Here is a 12,164-nt window from a genome sequence, read left to right as displayed (position 1 = left end):
GAGTTTGTGACTGCATCAGAGACCAGGCCCTGCACTCCAACAGCACACTGTACACAGATTCAGTTTATTTCAGGCATGTCCACTTTGCTCTGATTTTAAATAGTACTTAGAGAGGTTTTTAAGAGCCCCTCAGTGAGCTGTGAGCTCTCAAGCACCTCAGGTGTCTTGGACAATGGAATTTAGATATTAGAAAATAAAAGACTTACTTAGGTTATTCTTAAGTTCCTTAGAAAACAACATGTTCACATAAAAGGTAAAAGTCTATGGAGAATCATGATGGCATGATGGGTCACTGGACAGATTTTGTCCAAATCTATGTTAAACAGAGAGAGAGGAAAATCAAATCAATTTACCAATACCCAAGTTCCATATTCATGCAAAATATTTACTCACTTTGAAAAGACTGTGAGGCTAAGGAAGGTGCTGATGACATCTGATTGCACCTTAATCACAGAGTCACAGACTGGTTGGGTTGGAAAGGACCTAATACAACACCTAATTCTAAACCCCTGCCATGGGCAGGAACACCTGATCATAGAAACATCTAGGTTAGAAAAGTCCTTTAAGATTATCAAATCCAACTGGTGACCTAGGACTGCCAAGTGACCACTAAACCATGTCCCTAAGCACCACATCTACACATCTTTTAAGTACCCCTAGGGCTGAAGTGTTTGCTCTAACACTAATGAAGTGTTTGCTGTATCCATCCCTCTCTGGGGACAATCAAGCTGATTTCTTGGGTGTAGACATTTTAATAAAATATCAGTCTCTTCTCCTTGGGTTTTTGTTTGCTTTTGCATTTAGAAAAAATAAACAAAGGTCATTCCTACAAGTAACTGTAGAATACTGTGAATATTTAACACCTATGAAGTTTGTGTTCCCAGATAAATGTTTGCCTGCACGAAGTCCAGGTAAAAGGAGTTGAGAAAGAACACAGGAATATGCACACATACCTAAAACTGCATGCACACCCACATCCTTCACCATTCCATAGGGACATGGCTTTCGCTGCTCAAACACGCCTACTCAAGCATCCTCCCCAGCCATGCTGTCCTCGCTGCAACCTTTTGTCTTTCACTTACCTCTCCTTCCTTTATCTCTGTTCTATAACCATTACCTTCATCAGCATAACTCCATAAGATATATCTAGACATCATTTTGCCAATGAATGCATTTCACACAACATTAGTCATATTGTACTGTGGATAATTTTTATGATATTGCTGTGCCTCTCCTTGGTATGTTGTTACAGTTTAATTTGTACATATTCTGCTGCTGATGTAGTGTCAGTCAGCTGTAACCAGAGAGAGCACGATGTTTCTGTGTTATTGCAACCCATTTTCCCCTTAAAAAAAAATTAAAGTAAGAAAGGAAGTGGAAAAACCCAAACCATTAGAGATAGACCTTTTCTTACAAGTAACTGTTTGCTTTCTAGGATTAGTTAACTTCAGATTAACTACAGTAACAATCAACTGTAGATCAGGACAGTGTTGAGCCAGATGTCAACTTTGCCCAACAGAAAAGGATTCAGATTCAGGTTAACATCTCAGGCCCATTACACAAATAAGCACAAGCTGCAAATTTGTGTTTTGAACCGATTTTTGCACAAAATTCAGGGTAAGAGTTTCATATCTGCAACAGATCTTGAGACTCTTTCTAGCTAACTTGTCTTCATCTGATAATCTAATACTAGCTATCTCCTTCCCTTCCAAATGGTGATACTCATTTCATGGTTAGAGTTTAATGCTGTAGATCAATTTTCAGTCCCAGGCATCATTTTTACTTTTAGACATGAACAACACTGCCTGTCAACTGTTTTAGGTATTCAATAGACAATATCAGTATCTACACAAAGAACTGGCTACACTGTTCTCAGTGTTTCTGCTCAACGATTGAGTTTCCCATATGGAAATGTTTTGCAAAATAAAGGATTACTTGGAAGGATATTGGGCTAACCCTGCTGAGTATCTGCTTTTTTTCTTCTTAGTTCTGCAGCATGGAACGTAACCGCTGGTATTTTGGCCAGTGACCACAAGGTCATAAGACTGAGTGAGTGACTGAGACTCCCTGAGTTCTTTGTTTACCTCTGGAAGACAAAACAATTGATAAATTCATCTAATAAACAAGAGTTTTGTTTAATTCTTCTTAAATACTTTTTTTTTAAAGGAGCTAAGTTTGCCCCACATATTTGAATGCTGCCTAAGAGAATACATTCCCTTGAGCAATGATCTCTCACTTTTGTTTCCAGCCAATTTTACAGGTCAACTTCTTTCCCTATTGATCTTAATCTAAGACTTAGAAGAATATTTCTTGCCCTACAAATTTACTCCTCCAAGTTGAGCATATTAAGCAGACTGGTTTGTTATACTGCACCAATAAAGTATAGAGTTATTTGGCTCTGAAGATCAAATAATGTGAGTTGTTAAAGAAGAGCTAATCTCTTGGGCTGAGATCCCTGAAAAAATTTTGGTACCTTGAAGATCTTGGGTGTTCACCTCCCTGAGTTGCTATGAAATAGTCATGTTCTTGCGGGTTGAGAGAATGCCAGGGCAAGGTGTGCCCTCTGTTCCATTCCTGGCTCTTATTCTGGAAGAGTAATTCAGTGTCTTAAGCCTCCACAATCTCCTTTAAGGAAAAGGAGTTTTGTTTCATCTTCTCAGAGGACCAGTCATGATAAAAGACCTTGGTGTACTTAATACGCTTTGTGTGCCTTAATCCTGTAATATGGGCAGATGCAAGGAGAAACTACGATGGAACAATCTTCTACTTTTGTTCCTCCTCAGATCCCCTAAACACTTCCATTCACAAAAGCTGCACTGGGAGGAGGGGAAACATGGTCTAAGTCTTCCCCAAATCTCTGACATCAACTGCTCTATCCAAGAGATGTTTAGAAAGAAATTTAAAAGGGGGCAGAGAGATTAAGCTTTGTAGCTGCAACACCCATAGCACCACTCTGCATAGGGCTTGCTACAGCACCATGACATCCCCTGCTTGATCCATTTACAGCAGAGCTATTCTGACCTCAGTCAGATTTGCCTAGATTCATTTATATATTTGTTCAGACATGAACAAAATACTCTAGCTGTCTATGCTAATTTATAACTGAAGGACCTATTTAACACCCAGAAGGGTTTTGGTATGAGACAGCAGCTAAGCTAGAGCTAAGAAGCTGACATACACACTAACAGGATCATCTTACATGGTTAAAAGGTGTAGACAGTGATTCCGCAAACTTCATGGGTTTCAGGCCTGAACCTGAAGTATTATAGAATATAATGCAGAATTCTGGAATACAGCAGTTTGATCCTGTGAAGAAAATTACCTGACATTAACTCTACAGTTACCATACTCTAAGGTTAAAAAGTCCTGAGTTCTGTCTATTGAGAAATAATTGAAAGGAAACCAGTTTGTGAACATGCAAATAATTAACCCAGTTCAGACAAGAAAGTTGATTCATAATCGTAACATTATTCATCTTATGCTTATAAGAACCTGTGATCTTAGTACTTTCACACAACTAAAGCACATACCCTTGACATGTTGACACTTATATGCCTTCTCTACACAATTGTGCCATCTGGAAGACCAACCCAGGGATCTTCGTGCTGCCGACAGAGTACTAGGTAGGGCCCCTGCCTTATTTTAAGTGAATCCAAAGAAACAAGGTCAGGTATTAGAAGACAAAAGATATCTCCCCACTGCCCATGACATTCTTCCACACAAGAACTAACTCAGGCCATGGTGAAATGAAGTTGTTAAAGTGTCCATAAGCACTTGGCCCATGCAGAAGTTCTTATCATGCCTTGCTCCTGTGAATCAATCCTTTTAATTAAGGTAGCTGGGGGATATAATGATGTTTTTATTTACAATTGCAGCTTTAAATTAGGATCAATAGAGGCAGCTACAGCCCTACAATAACAACAGTCCTGAGAAGGTTTTCAGAGAACTCATTTCTGAAATAAACCCATCCTATTTCTATTAAAAATGTAATAAAATATCATAGAGAAAAAGACTTGGACCTTAATACAAGAAAAAGGTTCAAGGACTCTTACTATTTGGTTTTTGGTTTGGTTTTGATCACCAAGGCCTTCTTCCCTATGGCTGTCTCCCGTATAGACATGGACACATATGGAATAAAGTGAGTGGGCAGCAGGCCAGGTCAAAGCTAATTCTGTCAGAAGAGGAAAGTACACATCTGTTCAGTTACCACCCTGTACTTCTTGCTTCTTATTCATTGTAAAATTTTGCTCACTATGAAGCTTATGCCATAGACAAGGGGGTTGGGGTTTTTTTTTTATCAGCTCTTTCAAGAAAGGATGCTCTCTACTGGAACAGGAATGGGTTCAGCCTGAACAAACTGTCAGTATAAAACAACAAAAAAAATAGCCATTACTGAAGGGAAATTGTAATTTAGGTTTTGGAGGGAGGGGGTTGGGGGCATGACCTTCTGTCAAATGAGACCTTTTCTGAGAATGAAATTGCAACAAAAGGACCCATCTCATGACTTTCCCATTTCATAGCTTATTTCATAGTTGCTGTACAAGTTGGGGTAATATCTGCTCTGATTTATAGAGGAACAGTTCTGTAAGAAGCCACCCTTCTAATTATAATTGGTTATGAGGTCCATCACTCACATCAGACTGAAATTTACTTCCATCTCAAACATGATCTTTTTTTTGCCTGTTTATTATCATAAACTGGCCACAGAAATGCTGATAAAGAGATTACAGAAAATGTTATTAGCTTCATCCCCTCCTAGTTGAGTTTCTTCTTTTAATACAGACTTATTCTGAGTCTTTGTTTACACATTGTGATGTGTCAGACAGTAACCACTATCTCTTCTAAGGGAAGTTGTGCAATAAAAGCCTTCCCTATGCCATGTGCTACATTAGGCAGAAAAGCTGACTTCAACAGAATGAGCAAAAGAACCTATAAATCCAATGATTCCCTCCACTTTCACAGGCAGGGTATACAAGGGCTTCACACGTATAGTAGATGTTTCATTTGGATGCAAAACATGCTAAAATTTGTCCTGAAAAGCATTTACACTTTAAAAACATACCATAATTCTAAGAAGAAAAATGCCTGACGTATATTCTGGGTGATTTCAAATTCATATATATTTTAAATGATCTATATGCCCTAAGCTGTGCATTTTATACAAGAGAATGATAACCATTACCATTCCACTCCATCTAATCCACTGATGGCCTTGATTTATTGGCCAGTTGTGTACAGTGCACTGCCCCTCCTGAAATTCATGCTCTAATTTTCATTTTTGCTGTTGCTGCTTCTGCTGTTATCTGGATGAGCACTTGCCATGAAGGTATCATGGTCTTACTCACCCTGTAAACATAATTGATGCTATTGAAGATAATGATTTAGGATATCATCCATCTCCAGTACAGCTTGCCATTACGTGACTTGTTCTTGCAGGTATCTGATTTGTATCATAGACGAGTTGGCTTGATTGCTGTTTTGCCATAGAGTAATAGTTTCCTGGTTTCCACTGAGATACTGAGTCTGCCTTGATCACTCAGGTGATCAGTCAACACACAAGTTAATTATGGGTGAAGGGGTGTCTGGAGCCCAAAGATCAAAAGATACACACAAGGTCTTCTCCAAGTCATTATTCACCTTCTTAAGCATCAGGCACTCAGTTCAGATTCCTGTCTCCTGTACTGTGATATAATAAAGTTATATCACTTTATTCCCTAAATAAAGTGATGCAACAGCAGGAAACCTGAATTAGAACAGCTAAAAGATGCAAAATGGATCTTCCAATTTTCCAAAAGAGGAAAAACAAAGAAACTCTTGTGGGCATGATTGCCTGAAAGGGGGAATCAGGATTAAAAACTCAAGGGTTGCTGTGCAGAGGTGGATGACCTGACAGCTTGCCACAAGGTTTTCACGTGCTTCCCTGGTAAATTTTTTTAGGTTTTTTGGCATGCCCAGGAAATGTTTTCAAATATTACCATCATCTTTACTTCCAAAGCATAGAATTTACTGGCAGAAAATAGGAGCTACTGGACAAAAAAAAAAAAAAAAATCAGAAGACCTCCCAAACTGTAAAAGAACAGCAGTTCTCAAAAGTTACATATTGCAACCACCCTCAAAACTCAAATGTAGGCATTAACATTACCAGCAGCTAATCACAATTACTATCCTGAATAACCTGCAGGAGACTTACTCCTTTGGGCCACATTCCACATGCCTCTGGGGAACAGGCACTGCAGCACTGCAGCCTTCTTCCTTCTCCAGAATCCTGTGAGCCAAACACAACCTCTTGGACAAGTCTGTTGTCCAACAACAGACAAACAACTGAGGCCTACAACAGTAAAGAGGTTGCAATGTCATGCTGTAGCCAGCTTTTTGTGGGTGGAAAAAACAATCTTCTTGGGGATGATGGGTTGTGCTCACCAAAGGCTTGAGTATCAGCTTGATACACCACTGAGCTACACCTGCATTCATCCACCAAAACTGGTTTCTCCATCCCTGTGGTTTTCATGTTACTACATTAAAGGAGACATAACTGGGCAATATGCCTCAAGAGTTTATTTCCTAAAATAATATGATGATTACTCCACCCAAAGTCACCCTGCCTTTATTTTTAAGGCAGAAGGAACTGAATCACTGAGCTGCAGATTTGAAGAGATACTGCCTAAGGTCAAATGTTCAAAGGACTTCGGTGCAAGTGCCACTCAGTGCACACAATCCCACATATGCTTTCTTCCGTATGCAAATAAATGCTACAGATGCACAGCCCACTTGCACGTATCTGCACATGCCAAGGGGATTTACACATGTTAATACTTGGAAAGCAAAGTGAGAATGTATATAAAATGGCATGCACAAAGTACATTCATCCATGTGCATATCCCTCCAGAGGAATCACTACTTGGATGTGTTTCTAAGTGGAAAAATCAGTTAAAATATTGATATGTCACCCTCTCTCCAAAACCTAATGATTACAGTCTGCTAATTACACCACATCTGTTAGAATATTCAGCAAATATATTGTGAACCTGGTCTATTATCTATGATACCAACAAAAATTTCAAGTAACGTCTTAAAGTCCACATGCAAGGTGACAGCAGAAGTAAACCGTGCCATGCTACCCCTATCCTGCAACTTCCTCATGCAAGTACTACATACTGTGACAGAGTAGCTAAAATAACCTTTGCTACATTTTACTTTCTGCAGATGGAGAGAAAGCAGTGAGAAAACATAAAAATTCACACTCAGGAAGGAAAAGTACATTAAAAAAAAACCCAAAATTAAATGTCATTTACCATTTGTCCCAGAGTAGCTCTGAAAGACAGTGGGACACAGACTGCCATTGCTTTTAGTCAAGTTTCCTACAGCCTGGTAGCTTTTGAAAGCCTGACACATAGGTGCATGGTAGGGTCTGCTGGGGAGACAGTCATCTTAGCACAGCTATGCCTTGAATTTAATCTCTCATTATACAGGATCATAGAATCTCAGACTGGTTTGGGTTGAAGGGACCTTAAAGCTCATCCAGCTTCAACCCCTGCCACGGGCAGGGACACTTGCCTCTGGAGCAGCTTGCTCCAAGCCCCTCTGTCCAACCTGGCCTTGAACACTGCCAGGGATGGGGCAGCCACAGCTTCTCTGGGCACCCTGTGCCAGTGCCTCAGCACCCTCACAGGGAAGAGCTTCTGCATAAGAGCTCATCTCAGTCTCCCCTGTTCTGGCAGGTTAAAGCCATTCCCCTTGTCCCATTCCTACAGGCCCTTGTCCAAAGCCCGTCTCCAGCTCCCTTGCAGCATCTCTACTCCTGGAGTGAAATCCATACGGATTTGCCAAATCCCTATGCTTTTTAAGGCACTTTAATACTAGTATAAATTCACAGATCTGCTTTCTGTCAGGAAGCAGCTCTCTGTTCTGTCTTGCACAGAGCTCTGAGCCACAGCCCTGCTTTTTCCCCACCTCCCATACTCAACAAGGACTCCCTCACACTATCATTACTATGGTTTCTCCAATACAACAATTCAGATTTCAAGCAAAAAAACCAGATTTATTTCTTTTTCTCAACAGCAGTGTACAATTTGAAAGTCAAGCTGGGTCCCTTCCTTGGCTTTCTCAAACCAAGTTCCCCAGGGCAAATGCAACTGTCTGGTGTAAACTGGAGCAGAACTGCCACCGTCTTCTGGGTAACAGAAACAAGAGCCTTTGCATCTCATTATTATTACTATGGGACCTGAGCACTAGCTAGCTGTTCTTTTTATACCACTTGAGCCAGCCCACTTCTGCACCAGAAAGCAAATCATCACTCAGGCTGAAGTTTATGAAACTTCTGGGATTCACAAACGTGTTTCATGAATTTCTGGCAGTAGTCTGAATATTCACAAATAATGTGATGCCAGTAATCAGAATGAGTCAAAACTTGACACTTCTATTCATAAATCAGGAGATGTTTTATTTTTACTGCCTAAACAGTTCTGCTCCCAAGCACGACTGGAGTTAAACCACCAACCTGGAGGTGAAAGGACCTTTATTGAATGTATTTGTTTAGGTTTATATGAAATATAAAAAAGTGCCTATCCAGGCCTCTAGCCACCTTTGCTGTATATTAAAAAGAACAGGCCAGTTCACACAGACAAAAATAAACTCAGCAACTTCCAAAAGCCAAAGAAGGCACAAGAAAGCCTCTTGGCCAGAGACCTCAAATTTTTCTATATAAACTAGAAACTTTTGCACACACTACTTCTCTCTTCTGCAGAGCCTGGGACATGAGGAGCTGTGTCCCTCAGGTCAGCAGAACTGGAATCTCCCAGGCTGGAGTGGAAAGAGAGCATTCAGTCATGCTCCTGCTGAGGAGATCTATCCAGTATTCTCTCCTTAAAACTGAGAGGACTGCAGCCAAAAAGCCGCTGTGGCTTGCAGCTGCAGTGGTATCACTGGGAAGACAGAGCAATCTATTAAGCAAAGAGGATCCAATATCCAAGACCATGTGCCAAGAATCTATTTTAGCCTCCCCCGCGAGCCCACAAGCGCAGTGTAGACCCTGGAGCACCAGCATTAAGTGCTGATGGTGAAACTCCCACTTGTCACTCCAAGCACATGAACAGCACTCTGCAGATCCATATCCCACCACTCAACACACTGCACGTACACCCTGGCCATCCCCCAGGCCGAGGGAGGACTTCCACTCTCCTACATTACAGAGTAGCTTCATTTAACCACTTCTTCCTTCCACGGTCAGAACACTGTAAATTTATGACTCCAAAAATAGGAGAGGGAAGAGAAAGCAAATCTATTGACTTCAGAACACAAAATGAAACAAATTAAGATTCTCTACTGCAAGGTAGAAGGGCCCTGCAGACTAAGTTCTGTCTTTTTGCTGTTGCCATGGTCCCCTCTGGTGCCAGCCAAGAGCACCACTCACTGTCCTGCTCAGCCATCCTCTTCCCTTGCAGTCTCCTTTTGGAGTGAGGACCAGTAGATCTGGGGAGGCAAGGGCAGAGAAGTGAGACATGTCTTTATAAAACTGGCTTTTCTCCTATAGTCAGATTACATGAGACTTAATTACAGATTTGTCTCTTAGAAACAACTCCAGTTCCACTACAGGAAGATCCCTTCTAAAGTTAACAAAAGCACCAGTCAACCAGGTCTTTTCCTTTCTGAATGCTGCAGAAAGTATGTGTCCATGAAAGAGGCTGCAAGAGATTGTTAATCTCCAACATGCTGCAGGTTGTATTTTCCAAATCCTCAACTACAAGCATGAAAAACCATGCTCTTTTGGGGTCTGGGTTTTTTTTTACTAGAGGCCGATAGATTTAGGAACAGTTTCCATTTAAAACACTGAGCTGAGGTTTCTCCTGGGGAAGAAGGGCCAGTAGCAGACAGGTTAAGGGAAGAGAGTGATCCCTGTCCCATCCATCCATGCTGCCTTGCAGCAAGGCAGAACTGCAGCAACTGCCAGGGGACAGGGGCATGCATGAAAATCAGCTCTCTCCCTGAGCTTCTGTTCTAGCCAGAGCGGATGTGGATAAGGAGCAGGATCCATTGCAATCAGGCTTGTAGAGCACAGACTTCCTCCCCTTCAAGTGTCTAAAAAGCAGCCTGCTGAGATTTTCTCCTGGACAGCTCAGCATTCAGACAGGCTGTCTAATCAAAAGCACCTCCCAACTGAAATGCCACCCTGCTTGCCTTTGGACACTTCCCACTTCAGTAACATCATTTATAGTTCCATTGTTGCAATATGAAGCCCTAAGGAGAACTGGCTCCTACAACATGTTGTCATTACATTTTAGGCAAGTCTGAATGTAGCTGCAAATCTCTCTGCAAAATACAGTGGAGGTCTATTAAATGTATAACTTCCCTGGCACCAAAATGTTATTCTTTTAACAGGTCTGCTTCTTCCCTGGGATCCTGATGAAGTGTGCTCTGCTGTGTTATGAAATACACCACCTTTTGGTGTGATACACAGAAAACATCTTTGTTTAACACAGCTTATCTTTTATTATGTCACTTTTTGATCAGATTTCTTTTCTGTGCACTGGAAGCATATTATTGTGACAGATACATTGCTTTAAGGGGGACTTTGCTATGTGACCTGCAGAGTCAGAGTGGGGATCAGATCCCCCCCGAAACACAGGCTGGACAGCTGGATACAACATAAAGGAATATGGAGCAAATAAAGAATCAGAAAAAGCAATTCAGCAGCACTCTCACCCAAGTGGGCTGCTGAGGCTTTTTTCCAACCTGACATACAGGTCTTCTAGAAAAAAACTGAAAACTGAACTGTTATTTGACATACCACGCTCATTCTTCCATTTACACACACTTACCAGAGTTAACATGAGAGCTGGATCGACTCAGGGAATCCCACTGGCACATCCATTTTGCTAGGAAGAGGCGACGTGGTAACAAAAAGCCTGGAATATGTCCCCCCTCATAACCTCCACTGTTGTGATTTCTTCCAGATCCTTCAGAAACTGCAAACAGGAGCTCATGGTAAATATAACTGCTTGGCAGGGAAGGTGCCAGCACAGTACCCTAGATGCAAGGATCCCAGTTTTCATTGTGAACTGCTGCCAGCACCCAATGGGATGAAGTCCAGTGAGATACTTGCTCTGATAGCTCACCACTGCTGCAGTCACTGGAGGGAACTGGTTTGGCAAAGATCCAAACAGGAGTTGGGTGGTGAAGAGAGACTTCCCTCTTTTGGCAGGAGTGAAAGAGCAGCTCAGCCACCTTTTGCAACATTGCCTTTGGGTGCCTTCATTGAAAGAGGTGATATACCTAACCCCTAACTCTTTAGGCATCTCTGTTTCCAGCAGCAGCACCCCACACACAGCGCAGCATCCACACATGCCACCACTTGAGCTGGGCAGCACACCAAGCTCATATCCAGCCCTCCTTGGACTCCACAGAACAGGCCTTCATCCACCTAAATCCCTTGCAGGACCTGTTGGAGTGTGCTCCTCCCAGAGCAGGGTGCCTGCGCCTCCTTTCAGGCCAAACCACATCACACTGATGCCACTGCTGGTTCACTGAGTTACTCACCAGCTCCTGCATGCCTGCAGAAGCTCCGTTTCTCAACCAGAGGGCTTTAAATGAACATCTCCCCTGTTCCAGGATGACACTGTAATTCCCTGGCTACTCACTCTTCTCAGAGGTGTTCTCCACTCCTCTTGACAAAGCCTAGCCACTTCACAGAACGAGTTCAAGTTTCCCTGAGTGAATGGGCAGAGGAAACACCATGATTTTATCTTTTATGATAAATTTTTATCTTTCATGACCACAATGCTCAGTCAGGGACTTCTGCTACCGCCCTAAGAACTGCTTTTGGTAAATGATATAATGTGGAAGACAGGATCCACTCCAAAGAAAGATGATCTCACAACTTACATATCCTTCTTCTTTAGCACAGGCAGGTTATCTGAGCCTTCTTTGGCAACACTGCACACCTCCAAAGGGAAGGATGGACAAAAGCCTCTTTAAGGACAACCTAGAAAAGTCAGATTTTTTTTTTTCTTTTTCCTGAGAGACACGATTTGACCTTTAAATCCCTTGTGCTCAAATCAGGCAACCTGAGTAGCTGATTGAGGTCCCAGATCCTGGGTAAAGTTAGGGGTTACAGTGTCAAAGTCATTGCTCATCAATGACACATTTGGTATCTGCTCATGTATTTTGAG

General features: G+C 41.8%; 1 long non-coding RNA gene across 12 annotated transcripts in view; it reads right to left on the bottom strand.

Moving 5' to 3' along the window:
• The window catches only part of LOC115946258 (uncharacterized), a 175,248-nt gene extending 164,210 nt beyond the window's left edge, over nt 1-11,038 (bottom strand). For all 12 annotated transcript variants that reach the window (XR_004550074.1, XR_004550073.1, XR_004080348.2 and 9 more), the window contains exon 1: nt 10,815-11,038. This is a non-coding gene — a long non-coding RNA (uncharacterized lncRNA). The remainder of the gene's footprint in view (nt 1-10,814) is intronic.
• Between the last annotated feature and the right edge of the window lie 1,126 nt (nt 11,039-12,164).

This window comes from Melopsittacus undulatus, chromosome 10 (assembly GCF_012275295.1).
Source record: "Melopsittacus undulatus isolate bMelUnd1 chromosome 10, bMelUnd1.mat.Z, whole genome shotgun sequence".
NCBI lineage: Eukaryota > Metazoa > Chordata > Aves > Psittaciformes > Psittaculidae > Melopsittacus > Melopsittacus undulatus.
The sequence above is the reverse complement of the archived record's forward strand: the minus strand, read 5'-3'. Positions and strand labels throughout refer to the sequence as shown.